The sequence below is a fragment of the Lissotriton vulgaris genome, chromosome 2_1 (genome assembly GCF_964263255.1).
Source record: "Lissotriton vulgaris chromosome 2_1, aLisVul1.2, whole genome shotgun sequence".
NCBI lineage: Eukaryota > Metazoa > Chordata > Amphibia > Caudata > Salamandridae > Lissotriton > Lissotriton vulgaris.
This window is the reverse complement of record NC_141687.1, coordinates 1,007,712,144-1,007,737,996: the sequence shown is the minus strand read 5'-3', so window position 1 is coordinate 1,007,737,996 and position 25,853 is coordinate 1,007,712,144.

Genomic DNA, 25,853 nt, shown 5'->3' with positions numbered 1-25,853 from the left:
TAGAATAATGTAAATTATTTTCTGTATGCTTTCATGATTTACAATGTGAAATCAACTGGCCTAAAACCAGTGTTGTCACTCGGTCTGTCCAGAGCTGGACTACAACTTTGCTGGGACAGTTAGCAACCCTAGCTTCTAGGGCAATAGCCTTTCTCTGAGCCCAGGTAATGGAGATTAGTGTTAGCTACTGACCACTTAACAGGAATTAGCCATCCGTGAGTTGAAAGGAACAGTTTGAAGGATAAAGGAAGCTTTATACTACATATTTTGACTTGGAGATGCCCGAGAGGGCTCTTGTTCATTCCCAGGTTCTTTGCAGATACTCAGGCTTCACTCACAATAGAGGGCGGGGCAGTTTTGACCCTGTTAGATAGGAACAAAGCTCATATAAATAGGGGAGTGACCAAGGAGGAGATGCAAGACCTGCAGATGTGATGTGGCACCTTGCAAAAGGGGAACCTGGGTAATGTTAAAGTAAGTCAAAGAGGAAGAGCGGTAAAAGGAGGTGGGGAACATAAGAGCATACATAGAATTTGGTGGTAGAATTTCTGCAATTACTGTCTAATGAACTGATATATCTGCCACTCAAGCCACTACCTTTTCAGTACATTTCCGGATCTCGGAAGACTCCGCACAAAAAAGAAAAGTTGTGTTGGAAAAAGATTCCTAACTCCTGACAACTGATGGAAGAAGAGGACTTACTCAAGGACCCAAGGGCTCCTGAATCATGCTAGCACCCAGGGCCATTCTAGCACACAGGACCTCAAAAAGCAGAAAGACTTCTGACTTAAAGAGGGCCATGATGACCACAAACGACTGGACCCTGCAGCAGACCAATTAGGGGAGGCCTGATACCTGGAAGCCTGCCCGGATTAGAAAGTTGCTGCAGGACTGACCAGAGGGAATTTACCAGCACTTTGAAAAAGTTGGGCAATGTTTTACATCCACAGAGGACTGGGCAATGTACTAAGACTTGCTTGAAAGGTCACATTGAAGGTGGATAATATAACCACCCTTGTGGTGCTCAAAGCGAATTTCGTTGCGCACACTGCATCACCAAATGTGATGCAGTGCGCGCAACGAAATTCGTTTTATGTATTTAAATGTTTACTTACCTGTAAAACTCCGTAATCCATACATTATTTCCCCCCACCCTGCCCCTCCTCCTGCCCACGTCACCGCCCTATAGAAACACCTACTGCCGACCGCTACTGGTCAGATTACCACCCAACTGTGCCCAATGCTGCAGAAGCGAGGATATGCCCAATCCACCCCCACTGCCCCGACATCAGCCACTGAACAACAACAATGAGCTTGCCGTCCGAACAACAGGAGAGGGTGGGAAAAAATGGGAATGGCAAGGGAAACAAACTCCACGCCTGAACTCCGCTTGTTCAATCCTTACAAGCGATTGGCAGCCTCCATACCTGTAATGATAAATAGACAGCAATACATCAGATCTTTCAGGTATATAAGTCTATCTCCCCCTGAGCATTCAACAACAGGTTTATTGTGTAGGAATAGCACCAGAAGCCTCCTTACCGGTCTTCACCGTGTGCTTGCCACTGTTCAGTCATAATTGCAGGCTGTGAGTGCTGTCCATAGAAAAACATATTTGGGACTCACTAATAATCGTTTCTTCACAGAAATCAAAAACTCATAGAAGGAGCACAAGGGGGAAAAAGTCAAATGACATAAAAAACACTAACATATCTCCATGCTTGCCACAGATCCTCGGTAATCAAAAACACGAAAAAACTGTGGCCACAACAAAAAAAACGCTACCGAAGAGTCAGTATCCAAAAATACACCCAAAACACCACATAACGACCTGAGTGTTGAAAAGTCCTTGCGGGAAATCCTCAGTCGAGGTTCCAGCACATACCCACGTACTGAAAAAAATGTATTGTCCCGCAATTCCACACAAACGGCAAAAGGAACAAAGAAGGATATCCCACTAGGCAGGGTGCGATCCACAAGTGTTTTTCAAAAAAGAAAACGATGTCCGCAGTCCTGCAGACACCGGAAAGCTACCAGGGAAATCCAAGGGACCCAGCGCCAGACAAGAAAATCGCCAGAAGGAACAAACCCAGTGCGTTAGGTAATACGACTGGATGTAGAAACCAAGCAAGGGAAATTGGCAACAGGTTTCTTTTTTAAAGGCAGGCCGATTCATAAATGCTGACCAGCTGACAGATGGATGTATGCTCAGAGAGAGAGTACTGAAGCAAGGGATAAGGTACAACTAGCTAAATCCTAACAATGTACATGTCTGAGAATAACAAATTTGACTGTGAGGATCCAGTGGGTATATCTGACCTCCTCGCCATCATTGTTGGTTTGAAATTACACCCATGTCTCAGTCAGCTGCCAACAGATAATTTGATTGCATCTTTTATTTATGTTTTGGTGCTTTTTGCTGTAAAACCTTCAAAATCCATCTCTCTGGTTCCTTGAACCTATTTTAATGATCTTCGTGTCTAATTTGATTACGGGGAATTTTATTGTGTTGTGTTCGTTAATTTGAAATTGTTGAATTCCAGCTACTCATGCCATAGGTACCAATGGCTGAGCAGAGATTCTCTCAGAACTGCATTTGACTTAACCAAAGTGGTCTTATTAACCCCATTCTTGACAGAATGGAAATTAATGGGTTGATGTAAGGGAAATTAAAAACATTTGGGTAGAAAAAAGGAAAAATCAACAAACAAAAAAATCCTCGGACTTTCTAGTCTGGTCTTTTGTAACTCTGGAGAGATTGTGGAGTTGGACTATGCCGAGCTACCTGAAGTGCGAAAAAAAACTCTGTTGCACTGCGTGGAGCTCCGCAAGCGGCAGAGTGCCATAGGAAAATGTTGTTTGCGGTGATTGCACAGTGCGGAAGCATGTCTGCGCTGTGCAATCATTGCGAACGGCACCTTTCACAGATCAAGTGCTCCCCTTCTTTCTCTTTTCTGCCACACATGTAGATTTTCACTTGAGCACTAGCTTTCTCAACGTGAACAAGCAGTTTCCCATCACGAGCGGTCGCGCGCATACACGACCACTCACAATGAGAAGCCTGACCCCCCCGCGTTGAGACATCTCGCTGGAATGTTTATTTTCCACGCTTGTTCTCGCGCTCTCCAACTTGACATTGGTGAACACGAGAGTGGAAAAAAACTCAGCTCCGATGTGCGAAGCGGAGTTTTTCGTAACTCTGCGAGCTTCGCGTAACGTGGAGTGCAGCAAACAGGGCCGGACTGGCTACCGGGCAGTTTGGAATGCTGCTGAGCTGTAGGCTGATTTAGTTGATAAGGATCTGCGTGTACTCAACGAAATTCGTTTTGCTTTCTATATTTCGAAGCACATTCAGGTCTCCATGAACAAAATCAGCCCCCGCTGCAGTGAAATCAGCCCCCAGCTCTGCAGCATTGCAAACTGCCCAGTAGTCAGTCCGGCCCTGGCGGGAAACTCTGCAAACTCTCTGAGTGGAGCGGAGCGGAGTTCATTGCCCAGGCCTAGTCTTGTGTACTGTGTAGGATGTGTAGATAAATAGAAACAGGTTTGCAACAGGTTTATATTTAACTCAGTGACCCCATTACAAAAAAGATTACAATTTGCACCTGCAGAGTTATACTTTCACTCAGATGTTTCCATGTTCTCAAATTATTCTAGAAGTGTACCTTTGAAAGATGTACCAGTCACTGCTTTTTAGGCCTGTACCTGGGAACGCCACTTGACTCCCCTTTTGTGGAATTTGCATCTCATGACTGTAGAGTCGTATTCATAGCACATTCTGCAGAGTTGACAAGCTACACCTCCAGGCATAGGCACATTTTTCTTATTAATTTTTTTCTCAGAATTTTAAATATTTTTCCCATCAAGGAACCCTACCCCTGCATCCCAATAATGGCATGATTCGCTTCCAAAAATGGAAAGAGATTTACTCCAGTCCTTGACTGAAGCAATCATTTCCGAGAGGGAAATGGTTGCATGAAGTTGATAAATAATAGGCACAAACTCATTTACCTTGGCTGGCCTCTCCTTGAAACCCCTACTTCTCACAATTTGCATGCCATTTACTCCTGCTTAAAAATATATTATTGTGTTGTAACTTTATGTGGGAGTAAATAGATTTAAAACTACGTGGTCAACTTGTGTTAGCTCCTTTCAGTCATAAGTCTATTCATTTCGCCTTGTAACAGTTTTATGAATGCTAATGGCTTTGTAAATCAGCCAAATGTGTTACATGCGTGAGTTATGGCATGAAGAAATGACACATGCACAAACCAGATTGTGTTTTGAGTTAAAGACGGAAAATAACAAAAGAGCCAAGCTATGAACTTTTGTGTTGATTGGGTGTGTTTATCTAGTCTGCTTACGAAACAGTGCGGCCTTTCGTGGTTTTACTACATATTAAAAATCATGGCACACATAATAGACAGAATATTTCTATGTGTTAGCCTGCCATTACCTTTTGCAGTGTGTGTCATTTGCTATTATCTTATGCAAAGAAAAACAAAAATAGGTCAATATCTATATGCAGTGTTTAAGACCAGGGAGTAGATCCAAATGTAAAACAAATGTATTATGGAACGTTTTACTAATACAAAGTGTGTTGCAAGCTAGAAAAAAGCAAAATAGTTTTATTTAAGACAAAGGAGGTAAGTAGGCGGAAAACGACTGCATCATAGACTAATACATGTGTGCCTCATACTCCATAAAAGAATATTTTGATTTATGCCTACCATAATTAAAAATCGTTGGTATTTCAGAAGATTTTGTTACACAGATAATAATCTCTAGGAACAAACAAAAATGTCAATAATCTTTTAGTTTTCCATGAAAGTCCACTAAACATTAAGCATCATTATGAATTGAAAGTGTGCAATTGTTATATGTGAATAACAGAAATAAGCCTAATTTATGAAGCTGCTACTGATGATAAATCATTGAAAAGACGCAATGCCATTAATGTAGGATTTTTACAGACATGATCACATTGAGAGTTATTTAAAAGGATTAATGAGCGGTGTGTCAAGATATTCGCTCCTTAGTATCTATAACGAGAAGAAAGCTGAACTTTTTATGAATTTTGATCACGCATTTTCGATAAGGCTTTCGATGTAAAATTCTCTCTGTTAGGCCTTTAGTTCTGATACTTGGTCAATTTGTGAAGTGATCGGGCCAACTTTATTTGCGGACTTATTATTTTTTCACAGTTTGTAACACTCTCACTCGCTTAAGTAATCTACAGGCGCAAACGTCAAAGATATGCAGACTTGTTGAGCTCTGGAAAGAATAATCCTTATTTATACCCGGAAAATTCACAAATTAGCCCCCACATGCATCAATCTAGGATTTTGCATTTCTTAAATAGCGAAAATTAAGGAATCGCTATTTAGGAAATGCAAAATGCTATGCATCAAGAAATCCTAAAAGTTTTTAGGATTTCTTAATTTTCGGAAATTGCGATTCCTTAATTGCGAAGTGCAATTAAGGAATGGCATTACATTGATTCCTATGGGCCTGGAGGCCCATAGGAATCAATGTAGTCAATTGGAAGGCAGTAGCAAATTGCGAGTGGCACTTAGAAAATTTCATGGGTGCAGGGGGGGTCCAAAGGACCCCCCCCTGCACCCCTGAAATGCATTTGAAAGTGCATGTTTCACACACACATGTCCTAAGGACATGTGTGTCTGTAACTGGACAGTTTAAAAAATGCATTTTTAAGCATTTTTAAACAATTTCGCAAATTACCACGAGGTTGAACCTCGTGGTAATTTGCACTTCCATTTTGAATAATCACAATTTTTTTTTAAATGATGCATAGCTTTTAAGGAATCGCAAATTTGCAATTCCTTAAAAGCAATCGCATTTTTGGAATTCGGTAAAAATACTGAATTACTCAAAAATGCTTGATGCATCCCAAACACATATTTAGGAAGTGCAAACGGCCGAATTTACCGATTCGCACCGTTTGCACTTCCTAAATAGGTTGATGCATGTGCCCCTAAGTGACCTTCAAATGCATATCTTCTTGTAGGGGATTTGCAGAAGAAGCTCCACCTATCGGCAGGACACCATAGGGTCGTGTCAGTAGATGGCATTGAAATGCTTATGAACTGAGTGTAGGCTACAAGGGTGAATAGTTGATGAATATCAACGGAAATTGAAAGAGTTGTATGTGTGAATATTGTATACACATATAAAGTCTGACATAAATATTGTGTTGTAAATATTGTTAACAAACATTCTGTCCTATTGCGTCAACATTTTTATATACAATATATAGGAATAATGTCTGACAATATGCTGGCAATTATATTCTGTTAAAACACAATGGAGAGACTGTCCTCAGCCAGGATAGATCTGGGATTGCTAAATATCCTGAGAAATCTAGTACCACAACATATAAAAACCACATCACAGTGTATCCAAGATGAAAGTTGGGGTGAGCAGACATTATAGGGATTGATTTAGGATGATGATCCAGTTACATGCTGGTTCCCTTTTCCCTACTGCTTAACGCCTTAACCGCGGCGGCAATTTCGCAGTGGTGCAGGTGTTCTAATGGGTGGGCAGGACTGCGACGGCCAACGGTTGTTTGCAGCACCAGGGAGGGAATGCTCCCGTCGGCCCCTACGGGAGCACAGAAGGGGTTAATCCACTAGCCTTTTACAATCTGTTGGACGCAAACAAATAAGTAAGACTTCCTAAATGTAGCAGGAGGATATTCCACTCCCTGACCGGGAGATATTGGAACACCTTCACCTCCTTTACCTAGGATATGATTCCTGAAGTGGTAGAGTCAGTTTCCTGACCAAGTCCTCAACCTTCACCTGGGGAGTCATACTCTGGGGGTACTTGCTTCTAGAAACCTGGATGTTGAAGATCTGAGAATTTCAGTCCTAGGAGAGCTACGAATAGATATAGCCTGCTCAAAGAGGATTTGTTTTTTTAGAATCAGCGTTGACGCAGTACAGCTGAAATGAGTTTTGAAAAGTGTCTTTCATCTGTTCAATTTTCATACCTACCACAGTTTGCTCATTGTGTGGAAATCAAATTAAAACATTACCAGTAGAACCAACACTGGGCTGCAGCCTTGGACAAACCTTACACCTGGCAGGAAAGTTGTGACTGATGCCTTATCTTCCCTGAACCACAATTTCAACATCTTTGACCTGGAGATTTCTATACAAGGATTGCTTAAGTTCATTGTTTCAACAAGCAGCTTCAACAAATATCTTTTAGCTAGGATGCAAACGTCTTTGCCTGTTTAGCTCACTTTAAATTCAAACCATCCATATCTAAATATTGAGTTAAAGTGATGGAAAGCATCTCCTGTCGCAACCTACCGGAAGTTGTGAAAACAGAGAAACAGGGAAGCCATAAGATAAATCTCTTAAATAGTAATTTTGACATTTGGGGTTGAGGGGGGGGTTCTCTCTTGTTTTATTGAAAAACATTGGAAAATGTGCCCCTTTTATTTCCCTGGGCGTTTTTACATATTTCAACCATTACCCATGAACCCCTTTGCCACCCCTTTCCAATAATGTAGTTACATGTTTTCAAATTCCATTTTTCTATTTTCACTTCAAGTTACTTGTTTCTTAGCTGTGTTGTTTGGTGGTGCTGTTTCACTACAACTCATGCTTTTTTTCCGAAGACTGGTTTTCCCATCAGGGCTAGCTGTCAAGAGTATGCCAAGGGGCATACCTCTGCTCTGTGGATTGGATTGCAGAGCATAGTTGCATTATTTGTTAATTACATTATTATAGCAATTCATAGATATTTCCTAGGAATGTGTGAACTAAGATCCAACATCACAGATGTTTTTGACCTGCACACCTCACATCATTGCCTGATTATGAGGGCATGCACAGTAAGTTCCCATAGTCTTCTTTTCTCTACCAGAGGATCATTCTCTTATATCAGTTTCTCATTAAATGTGAATATTGACTAGCGCAAATTCCATAGGATGCTCTTTTCAATCTGATGAGATAAAGGGCTAAAGCACCAACACACGTTAGTTACATTCCTATGTGTCTTTCCTGATGTTCTAATATCACTTCTTTCATGATATAAAAAGTACACTTTGTGGATCATGTAACATCACCTTTTGTATCTCAGCACTGCATTAGTTCCCCACTAAAAGAGATGGTTTCATAACATAATTTCATTTCATCTACCAGTTATCTTGCTACCTCAACAAAAGGTTTTCCAAACATTATTTGAGGGGGAGTACTACAGGTCCATGTTTCACCTGTAGCTCCGTTTCAGCATTCCCACATAATAGTGAAATGAGGAAGTATATTACCTATGAAAAGCTCTTAAAATATGTTTTTTTCAGATGGTATTTTGCTCTAGCATAAAACTATCATCTATGTTACATCTTCAAGTGAGAAAATGGGTTGTAAACAGGGATATGTTTTCTTTAAAATCTTGCCCAATGGGCAACAATGTCAAATGCAACTGAAAGGTCTATAAAGGTCACTGATTCAATGTGGCTATCATGTGGTAAATCAACCATCACAGGTCCATTACCCTTGTTGGGCATAGTAATGCTTTTAATTACTTCTTCAAGCTAATTTTTTCATTCCTTAATGACTGAACATACTCTCATTTGAGTTTGTATTTGTCGAGGCTCAGCATCCTTAGTAATCTTAGAGCACTGGGACTGAAATGAAATAGTTGAATTCATGGTTGTACTGCCTGTAGCCAGAAAGCATATATCTTGAATGAAAAAGCTGCTGCTGCTAAATCAGCATCACTAAGTATCAGTGACACACCCCTATTCTTATTTCAAAAATAGCACTTTATGTCATGACAAATGGGCAGAGAGAAATAGCACTAATTTCATGACAAGGGGGCAGTAAATGCGTTTCACAGATCCCACCCCAGGCAGGGGAAATGACAGCTCCACTCCTGTTGCCTGATTTGAGATTGGATGGTGCTAGGCTTTCACTATACTTGCTGTATGCCTCCTCTTGAATCATCCAGGGATGCACGACTTCTTTGCAGTAATGGGAGCAGATTTAGAATTCCAGCTAAAACATGGAAGCATACGTGATACTACTCAGACAAGTGATCTACTCATCCATGTTTTTCATTGATGCCTGGAATTTGTACTTAGTTTGCCATTATAAATGGTGGACCACAAATGCCATGGTTCAAATAAACGCGCAGCTCTCAAAGAAGCTATTGAAGCTGGACATGGGACAACTGAATCAGTCCATATCTGCACAAATATCAGTAATATGTGAAACAAAATGCAAATTAAATATATGCATTGGTATTTTTGGAGCTCTGTGGATGCCGATCTAGACAGCTACAGAGCACTGTAGATAGGAGTGGGACTGATATAGCATCAACGCAACACAATGACAGGAACCTAGGAGCAATGCCATAAAAAGAGACTCAACAACAACTAAGATTCCAGATTTGCAATGGGCAGGGACCTGCGAAGTCAGGTCAGAATCTAAAAAAGTTCTTTGAGCCTTAGCTCTCATTTTATTTTAGTAAGTTTATTTCATGCAATGTATATTACCACTTATCTTGCAGACAATCTGACCATCTCTGGTGAATCTTGACACCCTCGCAGCCAGGGCACCATTAGACTGCAGAGTAGGAGGAGTAAAAAAGAAAAAAGGCAGCAGGCTTTTTCCATCTATGCACCCAGGATATAGAGCAACTACCCGTATCCATCACCACCACGCCAACACAGCTCCAATTTAGAAAATCATTGAAGGCTCACTTCTTTAACCCTTTAATTGTTGCCGTCGGCCAACGGTCGTCACGAGCGCTACCTCCCAGTGCTGCGCACGACCGTTGGCCGACGGGCCAGCATTCGTTCTCCGAACGTTCAGCACTGGGCGCTGAACGTTCGACGCTGGGAACGGGTTAAAGAACACTACATCACAATGCATTAACAATTAACAGTGCAGCTCCCTCTCGTTTTGCTCATTGACTTTGTGCTTCTCTTTGACCACGTGCAACGCTCTACTGCTTTGCGGCTAGGTTCATGCTACATAAATTCCATATACATACATACAGGTGCATGGCTACACAATCATGAAATCCAGACATAAAGATGAGCAGCAAATTCGGCATAGCTAGATTAAAGTGTTATTTACAAGTTGTTCTGAATAGGAGAAGGCTATTGGATGTTACGAAATGAATAAGCATTGAAAACAATTATAAATTCTGCGAAAAGAATTAATAGATTTGCTAATAAAAATTACGAATTTGTACACTTGGCTTTTTCTTATCCATATTATTAGCTTCCATTTGTTTACAATGTAATATTACATATCTACATAATGCAAATTTTGTACTGACATATATTATGCATGTTTATGCATAGTACCTCTAATGTCTAGCATACTGTAGTGGTTCATATTTACTCTGAAAAGAAACATTTGAGATGTTATGAATACATTACATTGAATGGAGTAATTAACACATTGGATAGTTGTATTCTAGTGTAGTGAAGCTATGTCATAAACAATTATTGGCCTTAATAATTGTCACAATACAACTCTGGTTGTGTCAATAACATAAAGTTAGCTTGGATGCAAAAAATATACGTTCTACACAGACTTGTTAAGTTGAGAATTACCTGATTATTCCATGTCTTTGTACTTTTCAAAATTACTGGCAGTACTTTAAAGACTCATCATATATTGTTTTAATTAACACAAAGGTGATACGAATACTTGGTTTTATGAGTCTTCCAATCAGAATAAAACTATTTTTAACGTTTTTAACAAGCTTATCAGAAAACACAATTTATATCCTGAGAGTGTATTTTGTCAGTTTCAAGTATAATTTTTGCATTCATATTCTTGTATGAATTTTAATGGGGACACTTAAATTGTAATTATTCCTCTCAGCTCCAACGCAGGTAACAAATGGAATTCAATCAGTGTTTGTGCATAATGACCATCATTAAGAGAGAAATAATAATGTCATTCTATTTGCATTAAACTTGCAGAGTCTTTACACAATGATCTGAATCCCATTACTGATCTCCATGGAGATAGGCAATTGTCACCTATTCTGCATACTATGTGAATGTTAAATACATTTGTTTGGAACACATATTTTAATGAATACTGTAAGTTCTATTTAATTAACCATCTGATCACTGAACATTTGTGCCTAATAATCCGATATTGAACACAAAATTGGTTCTGTCGTTTTATTAGAATGCCTTAGAGATAACAAGTGGAGGATTTAGGAAACCATTTTAAATTGTGGCTTGAATTAAAATAGTTGAATTATTTGTTTTTCAGACATTATATTTTTCTTAGTTACTATAAGTACAGTTCATCACAATTAAGATATGTAAACTGCAAAAACAAAACAAGTCGTAAAGCTAACCCGTGTTTGATCACGTGCTCCTCTCTTGGAAAGGTCAGTGACATTGTTAACATGTTCATTAAAAGCTACTGATCATAGCATAATACCTATAATTCATAATACATTATGCTTAGGCTTGTTTGCTAAATCATTTTAAGGAGTTGTTGAAAACTTTCACAAGCATACTGTTAAACTGAAAAGTATGATAACGCAGAATATAGGACGAAGCATGTCAGTTATTTTCAAGGTGTGTCTAATAAGATGTGTTATTCATTTACTCAGAGCAGGGATTTACATGGGCAAACTTTTAGGAAATGAGAAGTAAAATACAGAAAAACCATTTTATAACAAAATTAACTTAAAATCCTAGGTGTAGTTCGAAGTGACTTAGAAAGACAAAGTTAAAAATAAATATAATCTATTGACATCATCAGTCTTCATACTTTCACCTTGGTCATCTTTGGTTGCATTTTCTCAGATAATTTGTTTCACACTGAGTTGATGGCATTGGCCTGATTAAGATTTTTCTGCTGTGGAAGAAATAAGTTGTGCTTTGTCTGACTCACTTTTACTCTAGTATCTGTAGCTATTGCTTCCAAAGTAGTAGAAGTGCCATGGAATTACAGAGAAGTTGATAGAGTGACCTTCATCCATCTGCCGCATGCGTTTGGCCACAGGTCAAAGTGTTAATGGAAGAATCTGGTTGCGTAATGCATTGTCAAAAGTTAAGGATGGCAGCGATGGAACGTGGTTTGGATACTTGAGGTTGATTGGCCTCGTCTCAGCTTATAGTTAGAAGAGATTCTGCAGAAAAGTCCAAGAGAAAATATCATTCAGTGGAGCAAGGCAACAAACTGTGGCCCAAGAGGAGAGCACTGGACAAGGTCTTGGTGGAGCCAAGGACGATGGTAGGCAAAAGCTTTGTGTGGGAGAAGATGGATTCCCAGGCCACTGAGACCCTCCTTGTTGATGGGGAGCCTGTTGCAGTCGAACCGGTGAAGCTTTTTGCCTTAAGACATCTTTTTGGAAGTCGTAAACCTCCAGTGGGATGAAGCTGCAAGCTTGAGCCAAAAAGGGTCCCACAAGACTGGATATCATCGCTGAGAGGTTCCACTGCACACAAATTTCTGCTGCCAAGAAGAACATAGAGGGTGCTACCATGACGTTAGGCCAATCAGTGTTGCACCTTGGCAGGATTAGCTGGAAGGTAGATCCTGTTCTTCTGTCTGCATGTCTGGAACATTTTGATTAAAATGGTTCTTAGTTCCAACTTTCAGGGTTAGGCAAGAGGAGCACCTTCAGCACCACTTCCAAGGGTCCAAGACCAGTTGAGCATCACGGAGGAACTAGCACACACTCCAGAGAGGCCAGATGCAGGGTTCAAAGTCTTGGAGCATGTTATCTCCCTGTAGCTCAGAATAGGAGGACAGTCAATTAGCCCTTGTAGTCACTCTGGTACTCTTGGATTCAAGCAGTAAGGCACACCTCAAGCAGACGATCAGTCCTCTGGGGAACAAGGTAGGCTTTAAGCAGCAGGGCAGTGCTCTGAAATTCAAGACAGTCCTTCTGGTATCATGGAGTGAACTGAAGAGTTGGTCTGCGGATCCAATATTTATATCTGGTGCCAGAATTGGAAGTGGGGGAAACTTCTAGGTTACCCCACATCTAATTCTGTAAAGTTCATTCCTTCCCCTGCCAGGGCTCCAAGAAGACAAGGGTCATAAAAAGCTAGTGTTAGGTTTCTGTGTGTGTACTGGAGGCTTCCCCAGAAGTTCAGGTCGAGCAGGGAACAGCTCCACCCCCACCTATCCTGTGAGGATTGCCAATCCTTCCCACATCTGTGAGGAAGTAACACACTCTAACAGCAGGGCCATATGACCAAGGACACAGGCAGTAGGCACCAAATATTATGACAAGAGAATGCCAACTTTCTAAAAGTTGCATTTTCAGAATTGGGAAATAAAATCCAACTTAACCATTAAAGAGGATTCTAAATATTAATTAATTTGAGAAACAACATTTCTTCCTGTTCCCAATCAAATGTTAGTACTTATTAAATGCCTTAAGGCAACTCACTGTTATCCTCTGGTAGAGGTAGTCCTTACAGTAGCGATAATCACATTTGTTTTTCACTACTGGGGCATGTAAAACTTAAAAACACATGTCCTATTTTTTAAATACAATGCCCTATGGGCTGTTTGGTGCTGCTTTAAGAGTGACTTACATGTATCAAAATGGAAGCTTCATGCCTGGCAAAAGCTTTATGTTGCCATGTCAAATTGGAAGTTTAAAACTGCACGGAAGGGTGCTGAAGGCCCAGTTGTAGCATTAACGTGCTACTTTAGTGGGTGGCACAACAGGTGCTGAAGGCCCACTTGTAAGGTCTGCTTACAAATAGTACCATATACTAGGGACTTTTAAATAAATTAAATGTGTCAATCAACTGTTGACCAATTTTACCATATTTTAAGAACAGAAGCACTTTAGCACTTGTTAGCAGTGGAACGGTTCACAGAGTCCTAAGGCAAACAACATGAAATTCATTTAACAGGAGGGGAGACGGAAAAATGTATGGGGGAAGACCGCACCAAAGATGTCTGGTCTAACACTCTCCAAGAAGCGGAAAAGTAAGAATCACACAAAGAAGATGAAATGCATGAGAGAGGAAAACTATAAACACCCAATAAACTATAAAAAGGTAATTTGATCAACAAAATCAAAGATACTAGAACAAATTAGACTAGATCATAGATGTGATGATGGGAATCATGAGTAAATATAGGTACATCAATCAAAAGGATCCTTAAAGAATGGCTCTGCCTAAAACCTAACTCTAAGGGAATAGAAGATTATGAACAGATCGATCCTAAAAGAGTTGAGCAAGCATAATTGTTTAAGACCGAGATTTTAAATAACATGGCAACAATGAGCATGGACAGGGTATAGGCAAAAGAGAACGATCATGAGATGGTGCATTAATAATACAGATTTAAAGGAATTCTTCGACAGACAGCAGAAAATTATATCTTAAAAATAATACAAAGATAAGATTAAACTAATGAATATATAGAATTAACAAAACAGTAGCACTTATAGGTCACAAAGGCGAGGGCACGTGAAAGATATAGATGCAGTTTCAATAGTGACTCTGTCTTCCACTGTTGTGGTCACCACAGTACTGACCCAAACTCAGGAGGTCACATGTTGACTGCAGATTTGATTTGTGTAATTCAGCAGTGGTTCCCCGTTTGTGCTAGAACACTAGAAAATAGGACTGAAAAAAACACTGGGTTAATGGATTTCCATCTCATTATGTTTTGCAAGCCATTACCAAGCAATCCTTTATGTCTAATTTCACAAACATACTTCCTCTGATTCCATCTCCATCACCTGTTTCTGATTTATGTTACCTTTGAGTGTGGCATTTGCTATATTTCACATTGCGAAGACCCCTCCTGCCACAATTGCTTAAAAGATATCATTCTGTCTTAATCCTTTTTTTTAGAATTTGCATAGCTAAATTTTGTTTCTAAAAAATAATCTTTTTTCTTTGCAGTTTGCTCTACTCCTATCGCATCTCACCTAGCCATTTGAACTGCTCAGTCTGCATTAACCACCCTTTTGCCAAATGAGCATACCCTTCATGGTATTGCAGAATACAGGTGGCATAAAGCAAATCTCCCCACAGTCTACAATCTTGTCTTTCTTTTTTAATCATATTCAAACTTCACTTTCATTTAATCATCATAAATATTTTTTTAACCAGGAGTTGACATTCAGCTCATCTGTATTGTGACCCATCTAATAATTGTCTACATCCAACATTGTCATATTTTTCTTATGTTTCTCACTCAAATTGTACATTTTATCTCATGAAAGATACTCTGCTTTATTCCATGAAAGTTAAGGTTCAGAGGCGTGGAAGTGTAAGCCCGTCCTCATTATCCAAGCAAAAGACATTATGAGTGGTTAAGGGAGGCTACAAGATACCTAAATAATGCCATGCAGCACTCCTCAATTGGATGATTTTAAAGCCTCATCCTGAACCTCTATTGATGAGTAACACGTCAGAGGGAGTTCCTACTCTCTTGACCATTTTTCCCTTCTTATAGAGTCTTTAAGAGTGAGACAACAAATTTGTTAGAGCTACTCCTGGGGCCTAATGTACAAAGCTTTTTTATATTCGTAAAAGTCCTGAATCGCAGAACTGGGCCATTTGTTAATGCAAAAAGGTATTTTTAAATGTAGCAGGGCAATTGCGATTTAATAATCTGTTATTGAATCACAATTCAGTTTGCAATTCGGTATCAGAAAGAAGTGAGTTTTGGGCGCACCTTCCTAATAATGAATCATAGTGGAATGTATGAATGTTTTGCAACTGAAATACGGTTGCAATACATTCGCAATTCATCATCAACTTCAAGTTGGTGGAAACCCATTCAAAAATGGGAAGGGGCCCCAAAGGGCCCACTTGCAGTTGGTAAATGTCTGTAAAAACCTTTTTTGAGAGCAGGCAGTGGTCCCACTGTCCACTGTATACTCTTAAAAAATAAGCATTTGCAATGCATTCGGTCTCACCTTTGGGACCTTATATATATTTGGCTATGCAGCACATTAGCCTGGGTGCTGAAACATCTACTGTTCTTTAACAAGGAGGGAAAGTAAGCACCAAACTGCATGACACGCCAGGTATGGAAACACATGGAGAGACATATTGCCTTTCAGTGGGAAATTGTATAGACCAAAGCTTCGTTTTTAATATAAAATCAGAGCCTTCGGTTGTCATATCAATGAAAATACAAGCTTTAAAAAAAATATGGTCTACGGGTGCTCATGAAAGACAATTTTTACGGACTACACAACAAAAAGAGTACAGAGTTCCCCGGGGAAAGTCAACTAAATGACTACAATTAACCTCTCTCTCATAGGCGTGAACATCAAAAGTGAATGTTGTGAACCCTTTGTCGGAATTTTAGGGATACCTCACACAAGACATCGGTTGGACGACTGTTGTCATCCCACCCGATGGTCGTCCAGCGTCATCATCGGTATCCTGCCCCTTCGACAGGCTGGCGGTGCAATGCCCGTCGGGCAGCACAGGGTGCTGCACTTTGGTGGAGTTCTTTTATTCCTTTGCCATAGGGTGTGTGAGTGTGAGGGGCCTAAAAAAGTGCAATAGTGAGCGTGAGTGAAGTGTTTCTAAAAAAAGTCAGTGGAGTCCATTGGGTGAAATTTTAATAACATGGCTCACTACTTTATTAAAAGTTAAGGGGTATTGAGGCGAGACAGTTAGGTATCCAAGCCTCATTCAACCCTTAGTGCAAGTGTGGTCGACATGTTTCTTGCCGCTAAGGCAATTCTTCAGGACCAAAAAAGTGCTCATATGATTGCTTATCGATTTCTCAGTAGTAGGAGAAATCGAAGATACGACCTGGCTTGTTGTCGTGGGATCAACCCTCCATTGAGACCCTACCCAGAAATAGGAAGGAAACAAAAGAAGGTACAGTCAATAATATGTCTGTTGTATGAGAGAAACACACTACATAAATTTAGCATGCTGATTGTGTGCTAAGGCATGGAGAGGGGTATTGATTAGCCCCTTTACTGAGGTGACATTCACGTGAGAGAGAAGGTAAGAGGGAAGTATAAACGAGGGAATACCCCGTTTAATATGTGACAAAGGTGTATAGGAAGTCGGCATGCGAAATGTGTGCCCTATAGTTGGCATGCACAATAATCTTTATATATCGTATGCCGCAGCTGCCTGTGTGTTGTATTGAGGACTCACAAACATTAGTGAGTCTGCACATCCACACACAAACGATTAAACAAAGTTAGGAGAATTCAAGGAAAGAGGACCATATAGACACTCTGACAATGCGGCAAAAAATTGCCTAGCACCAATAAGGTGAGGATACCGTTTACAAATAACCAGGCATGCGAAGGTGATGCCAACATAATAATCAAACAATGGTAATCTTACCCGTAGTCCCCGGTAGGAGATCCCCTAGGCTGACCTGGTGGGGCCAGAACTATATGTAAAAACCTAGGGACGAGTAAAGGGTCAGAAATTAAGTTGGCGGTTGAGCTTACCATATGGTGCCGCATCGGGAACAACCACGGCGAACAGAGAGAAACGCTCGCGGTATTCCTTGCGTTGGATCAAGGCACCTTACCTGGTTAGTTGCTGGCAGAAGGCATCTAGTCACCTACCCCACCCACGTAGAGATGATCGCAGGGCAGCCGGAGTCGCCGTGAAGTGCAACCGGTGTTTAAGAAAGCCGGTAGCGCGGGAGCTATCAAGGCGTGTCCAGAGCGCGTTGCTAGGTAACTCGACGCGGGTGTGGAAAGCGATGACGACCCAGCCACACAGGGTGGTGACTGTGGGCGCCATTTTAGAATGGGTGGGTCGTAGGTTAGAAGGCATCAGTTATTACTGAGGGGAGGACAATCAAGTCCAAATATCGAGCTATCTGGCTAGCATCGTCCAAGGCACCGCATCATTGAGGCCGAGCTCATCGGTATGCAGGCGATGCACCCATCTCTGTTCCAATCTGAAGAGGGCTTGTTGGTTTTTGCCAGGGTGACATTCGAGGACAGTCCATCGTATGTTCTCAGTAGAGTGACTGAGTTCTCTGCAGTGGTCATAGAGTCTCGTGTGTGTCTTATGGCAGCGAATGTTGCTATTGTGCTCTATGATGCGCTGTTTTACGGGGCGCATCGTCATCCCAATGTAGAGCATTTGGCATGGACAGATAAGAACATAGACACACCTAGCACTGTTACAATTAGTGTGTCTGTTGATGGTCCATGTGAAGTCCTTGTCCAGTTCGATAGTTTTCCCCTGGATAGTTTGAGGGCACACAGCACAGGAACCACAACGGTAATGTCCAGTGACTGGTGGAATGTCCCAAAGGGTCCTGACCGGTTGGGTGCTTGATTTCTTCGGACGGGTATGGATCAGTGTATGTTTTAAATTTGCCGTTCTCTTGAATGCAAAGCATGGGCGTGACAGTTCCATCCCAGCAGAGTTTAGAATCCCCCAGTGTAGGTTCACAGTTTTTTTAATGAATGCCGAATGCTTGGTGAAGGATGTCACACAAGTGATGGTGTTGTCAGGTTCCTTTGGGTGGACTTCAAGTAAAACCTCTCTATTATTGTTCAAAGCCCTTTTGAATGATTTCTGTAACAGTCGTGTTGGGTATCCCCTATCCAAGAGCTTATGTTGCAGAAGACTAGCTTCTTGTTTGTAGTCTTGAACTGTGCTGCAGTTTCTCCGCAGGCGGAGGAATTGCCCGAACAGCAGATTGTCCCTCAATGCTCTAGTATGATGGCTGTTGTAGAGGAGTAAACTGTTTCTGTCTGTCTCCTTCTTGAAAAGGGTGGTACTGATTGTTTCCGGATCCAGGCAGATTGTCAGATCTAGGAAAGGTATTGATGTATCAGAAATTGTGCCCGTAAATTTCAGGAAAGGGTTTTGTTGGTTTATCTTGTGTTCTTGAACTTCTGCAATCTCACTTTCTGAAGCTCTCCAGAGCGGCATTAAAACTGATAACCAAAGGATGGTTCTGGTCTCAAGATACCCTACTGTCAGCAAATCCTACAAGAACATTATTTTGAAACACTGGCGCATCCTCTCATCTGAACCAGACTTTGGGGACCTTTTCAAGGATTCTCCAATCTTTGCATACACCCGTCCCATGAACATTAAGGAAATCCTAACAAAAACTATCACTACTCAGGTGGAACACACTGGTACACGTCCATGTCATCATTGCAACAATTGCAATAACATCATAAAAGGCAATCACATCAGCCACCCGATGAGAGGTTTCAACATTAAACTAAGCGTCGATGCAACATGTGACTCTTCAAACTTGATTTATCTCCTCAAATGCCCGTGTGGGAAAATCTATGTGGGCAAGACCAGCAGGAAGATTAAGGTTCGCGTACACGAACACAAGTCAAACATACGAACAAAAAACACTAAATCCAACGTGGCCATTCACTTCAATGAATCCAACCACAACGTGGCCCAATTGAAATACATGGTCCTTGAAGTTGTTCCAAAGACTGAAGGGAGAGACAATAACAAAACCCTCCTACAAAGAGAAACAGCTTGGATATACAGACTCCAATCACAGAAGCCTTTTGGTCTTCATGACCGGACTGAATTAAGTTGCTACCTGTAAAGCCTACGGGCACTTTTTGATACATTGTATCCGCATTCTGTTGATTGTTTCTTTTTCAATGTTATTTGCATCCACATTCCCCACCATGTTATTCTTTCCCCACTCCAACATGTCCTCCCCATTCATCCCCCCATTTGAGTAGTCCTCCACCTGTTTGTACCACTCTGCCTATTTCCTCCCGGAACTTCGCGTTTACTCCCCGAAGTTACCGCACTCTGAACCCGATCACCACAGACACGTCTTCGACGTACTCCAGTAAGTTTCAGCGCGACCCTTTCTCGCGTGTTACCTGCTTTCCCTGCGACACCTTTTCTTAAAGATGTCTCCATTTCTATGTCTTCCAGAGAACCACTCATAATCTTGAAGATGATTACGTAAGACTCGACAACCTCGAGCAGTTTGTTTCCCTTTCTTCACTTTGTTCATAGTCCCCACACTCCCCGACCTCACTCCGCATTTTTAAGGCACGCCACACTTTCGCTCTCTCGATCCACTTCCGCTTTTCTTGCATGATAATTTCAACCTTCCAGTACGTCTACCCTAATCCCCGACACTGCCCAAAGCCCCCCTGAAGTTTCACATTATCAGCTTGTTTATTTGGATGCATGTGGTTGACCCACCCACACACGTTTTGTAGCATTGTTTAGTTTACGCATTTTGTATTTCATTGTACAAAAATTGATTTGGGTCATTTTATGTTCTTTGTTGCAGCGCTCCTTGAGAAAGGACTTCTTAGTCCGAAATGCATTGGAGCATCAACCTAATGTCGTTTGATGATGTTTTTCAAGAACTTTGATGATTTGTAAAAAAAAGCGTTAAAAACGTTACAACTATAACCTTCAATAAACCCTACAACCATACCCATTTTGAACTTTGTTTGAACTTTATGGAATCTTTCGTGTTGTCTAACACCAAGAACCATACAAGTGTGCCCAACAACAGGGATGCGCCTACACCCCTGTAGCGCACTCAACCTATCAACCTTTCAGGAGGCACCAGAACAGTTACGTCATCTGTAGGAGCACCTTAAACTTAGCTAACCTATCTTAACTTTGTTTCAACCAATTTTTCAACCAACATCGCAGTGCGCCACACCTACATTCCTTTGTTTATCCAGGAGTGTAACACCCTTTCCCTGACTTAGAAGCAAGGGTCCCTATTTGGTCAATGGTGTATACCATTGCCAACTAGAGACCCCCAGTTCTAACAGAAGGGATTCGAATAGAACTACTGGCCATTTGCTATCACTCCACTTACGAAAGAATCAATGAGGTGCACATATCAGCACTGGATGCCATGCATGAACTGATTAATACCTCATTGATATTAAAAGGGAAAGCCAACTATCAGAAAAAAACATATATAATAAAACAATGATATAAGTCTGGTTTATAAATCGAACCAGCAAATGTTGTAAATCATATGTCCCATAGCAGTTAATAAAAAAATGGCTATAACCTAAGCACTGCTATAACCATTACCAATTCTTCATGTACCATTTGATAGGAGTGGAATGAATGTGGTGGGTCCAATAAAAACGTACCGAAGAGGCCACCAGTATTTTCTTATCATTGTGGATTATTTCACCTGCTTTCTGGAGGCTTCCCCTTGTTTTATACCACCACAGAAAGGATCTGCACGTAGCTGATATTATATTTTCACACACAAGAAACTATCACGGGTCAATACATTAAGTTCATCTTGCGAATAAAGACAACAAAACCATCAAAAAAGTTACTGGGCTAGAGGCTAAAGTAAAGGATAAAGAACTACTGCCCCTTGCTTGTGTACTAGCCAAGATCCCACAAACCTATGTGTTTTCTTTCAACTAAAACACCTTTCTGGAAAGTGACCATGAGCCAGCTTGAGTTTTTTACTGGAGGAGGTTTGGTTGGAAGACCAATTTTAGCACCTGAAGTTGAATATGTCTAATTTTCATGTGAGAGACTACATGCTGTAAGAGAGGTAGTTGCTGAAAACCTATACCATGGTCTAAGCATTTACAGATAGCATCATGACCAAAACATTAGAAAAACCAAATATAACCAGGGAAGCAGATTGCATACAGTGCACCACAGAGAAACAGCCCTCATCTTGCTAGCTACTTTATCCCAGTGGCATGGTCTACATTACAACCTTGAAATGATCCCAGGCAGTTGCTGTGATCCCAGGGCAGCCTGACAGCCCTGATCAGTATATCGCAGTCAGAAATCCGCCACCACCGCGGCCCCATGAGTGTGGCAGTCCGTGGACGGCAAGACTCCTAGTAAGCCACTCAGACTTTATTTGGGCAGCATTACCATGCGTGGTCTCATTAATTCACATATCTGTATGCAGTGTTTCAACAAAAAGTTGAGTTAATAATATCGGAATGCAGAAATATCTGAAAAAAATAAAGTGAGTCAAAAATATCTTGGTGTAGAATACTGTTATCAAGAATATAATTTTCTTTGATCAATATTAAATAATATTGTTTTCTAGGGTATCATTTTTTAATTATTTTAATGTGTTTTAGTTAATATAATAATATTTGTGTTAGTATTGTTGGTATGCGTGTTATTATTTTTGAAATATAAATTGCAATTTGATGTGATTTAGTATTTTTTTAATCGTTATTAGATTTATAGATTTGTATCGAGTTATTGGGTTTATGAGGGAATATGTGGAATGTTATTTTAATTAGAAATATCTGTATTTTAATATTTATTTTCCATTGTTAATTACCTTTTATTGTTTATTCATTCTATGAATTTTTAAGTGTTATATTTTGAATTTAAAACTGAAACTCACTTTTTTCATTTTAAATCTTAGTAATAGTTTTTATTCTATTTTATGATATGTGAATATGTAGTGTGTGCCTAATCACACGTGCAGCCCTGAGGAGAGAGTAGGAGATCATGCCTGTTTTGTCTGGAAGAACCATTTCTTGAGGTTCCTTCAGAAATCCACGAGGGAGCGGGAGATTCTGAGACATGTTGAGAGGTTGGTTCAGGCCTTGGCTGTGAGGTGTGAGAATAAATGTCCTCTGCTTCTGGTTTTCTTGACGCAAGGGTGATGTTCTCTTGCATGGGATGCAGATTAAAGGTGTATGGTGGCTTGGTAGAAGTTGAGGCGGTGGTTGATGTAAACTGGACCTGTGGTGTGGAGAGCTTTGAAGGGTTGGGTGAGGAGCTTGACCTTACATCATTCTTGGGCTGGGAGCCAGTGGAGATTGTTGAGTTATGGAGAGATGTAGTTATGTTGCTAGATGTTCAGGATGAGTCTGGCAGTGGCGATCCAGCGGGGTTTGGAGTTGGTGTAGAAGATGTAGAGGGCAATTCCGTGATCAATTCTAATTCTGATAGGAGCCTGGGTGACCATTTATCTTGTGTTCAGTGGGATCCACCTGAAAATCTTGTGAAGCATTTTCAGGATGTGGAAGCAGGGTGAGGAAATGGCATTGATGTGTCTGCTGGTGGAGAGGGTGGTGTACAGGATGATCTCTAGGTTCTTGGTCACAGTTGTGGGTGGGGGGCCAGGTTTGGAGGGTTTGTTGCTGAAGATTAGGACTTTTGTTTTATCTATGTTGAGCTGGAAGCATTTGTTTTCCATTCATGCAGCGATGTTTCACATGCAGTTGGCAAAATTTGCTTTGGCAGCGCTGATTGAGAGAATAAGGAGAGGATGAGCTGTGTGTCGTCAGTGTAGGATTCTATGTTGATGCCATGGGCTCTGTGAGGGGTGTCATGTGGAGTGTTGGTCTGGGTGACGATCCTTGAGGGACTCACAAGATAAATTTCTTGGTTTCTGAGTTATAGGGATGATATCCAAATCGTTGAGTTCTATATGCAAGAAAGGAGGATATCCACTTGAGTACCGGTCCATAGATACCCAAGAGTTGAAGTTTTTTGATGTGTGACTTGTAGGAGACTGTATCAAAAGCTGTGGAGAGGTCGAAGAGGATGCGCGAGTCCATTTCTCCTCAGTCAAGGTGGCTTCTGATGTCAATGGTGGCCACAGTGAGGGTTGTCTCTGTGCTGTGGTGTGTGTGATTAAGCACCACCACATGCCAAGGCAAGGCTCACATTAAAGATTGTGCATCTTTTTACAAATGGAAAAGATTGGTCTTTACAAAAAAGCATTATTATGATCACCCATACCTCAAGATTATGTGGAAACAAAAATCCGGTAACGTTGCTATCAAGCAGGCGGTACGTTTGGCACAAGAAGAAAACAGCATGATTATGTTCACCCACACTGCAAGTTCACATGGAAACATAAATTTGGCGACGTTGCTACCGAGCAGGCGGTCCCTGTTAAGTATGGGTGAATTTTGCGGATTTGCGGTCCGCAAATTCACGCGAAATTGCAAAAAAATCCGCGAGTTCGCCAAAAAAGTGGCGAACTCGCGGATTTGCACAAATAGACTGTTTCCCACTGTCTACTGGCTAATCGGTAAGTGCTACCTCGTTGGGTAAATGTATAGTGCTTTTCCTACACTACAGCTGCATAAAGTGCCAGAAGAGTTGTCTCCAGTGACCATGTGTGTGTTACTATGCCATCGCGCCGAAGGGCGCAGGTGTCCCTTGAGTGAGCTGTTCATCATAGTGGGTAAATGTCGGGAAGACGGTGCACACCGCTAGTGTGTGGCGGGGCCAAACAGGCAGGGCTTATATGCGAGTTCACATGCCTCTTGTGTGTATAAAAGGTTAGAGACCAATCAGAGCAGCAGACAAGGAGAAAGAAGCCCCTGGTCACAGGAACTGCACCGGGATTGCGCTCGTGAAAGTCAAGAATGCAAAGGCCTCCATCCAGCATCACAGCTAATTTTCGACGGTAGATATGGGGAGAAAACACACCTGCCCAGCCTCGACAAAGCTCACGATTGTTTTTGGGCTGATGAATGTGTTACTGAACTTGAGCTTTAACTCGGGCACCTGCTTTATTTATATCTGTAAGTGCTTGCTGTTGAGGTATAATTTTTGTGACAGGAGCATCGTGCCAGAATGAACCCTGCCCTTCATATTTATCCAAGAATACGCCATCGTTTTGTGCGATACCTCTACTCAACTGGAGTACTTTTTACTGGCTAATCAGTAAGTGCTACCTCGTTGGGTAAATGTATAGCACTTTTCCTACACTACAGCTGTGTAAAGTGCCAGAAGAGTTGTCTCCAGTAACCATGTGTGTGTTACTATGCTATCGCGCCGAAGGGCGCAGGGGTCCCTTGAGTGAGCTGTCCATCAAAGTGGGTAAATGGTGGGAAGACGGTGCACACCGCTAGTTTGTAGGCGGGACCAAACGGGCAGGGCTTCTATGCGACTTCACATGCCTCTTGTGTGTATAAAAGGTCAGAGACAGATCAGAGCAGCAGACGAGGAGAAAGAAGCCCCCGGTCACAGGAACTGCACGGGGATTGCGCCCGTGAAAGTGAAGGATGCAAAGGCCTCCATCCAGCATCACAGCTAATTTTCGACTGTAGATATGGGGAGAAAGCACACCTGCCCAGCCTCGACAAAGCTCACAATTGTTTTTGGGCTGATGAATGCGTTACTGAACTTGAGCTTCAACTCGAGCACCTGCTTTATTTATATCTGTACGTGCTTCCTGTTGAGGTTTAATTTTTGTGACAGGAGCATCGTGCCAGAATGAACCCTGCCCTTCATATTTATCCAAGAAAATGTAAATGTACAGGAATTTATATAGCGCAAATCACCGAGCGGTTTCTAAGCGCTTGCTTAGGGAACCCGTCCTGGTATTCCCCTGTGAGTGACCCCGGCAGGGTATCCGCAAGGTGAAAGCCAGGCATCCCACCGTGAGGGGCCGTTGTGGAGATTAAGCAAGCTATTGCCCAGAGTCGCAGAGTGCGAACCCATGAATCGAGTAGGCACAGGAGCGAGAATTGTCGAGTCCATGGACATTTTTAGGACTCAAGACCCCGCCGAGCCGGGAATTGAACCCTGGTCCCGGGCTGACCTCTGCTTCCAGGTCTGCCTCCTCTAACCAGTGAGCCACACTTCTCCACATGATGCCACCGGTTTGTGGGATACCTCTACTAAACTGTCCAAAATCCACCCGCGAGCGGATTTGCGAATTTTTCAGCAATTTCGCGAGATTTGCAGATCGCAAAATTGCCGGAAATCCGCAAAATCCGTGAGTGGAACGGATTTTTTGCCCACGCTTAGTCCCTGTGGCACAAAAAGTAAACAGGAAGTCAGGCATCGGAAAGAGAAAGCATGCAAGTGCAACGTCACAAACGTATTCAAGCGCCAATAAAATGCCGAGGTCAATATCATCCACGTGACCAACACCAAACCCGAGAGCCGCGGAAAAGAA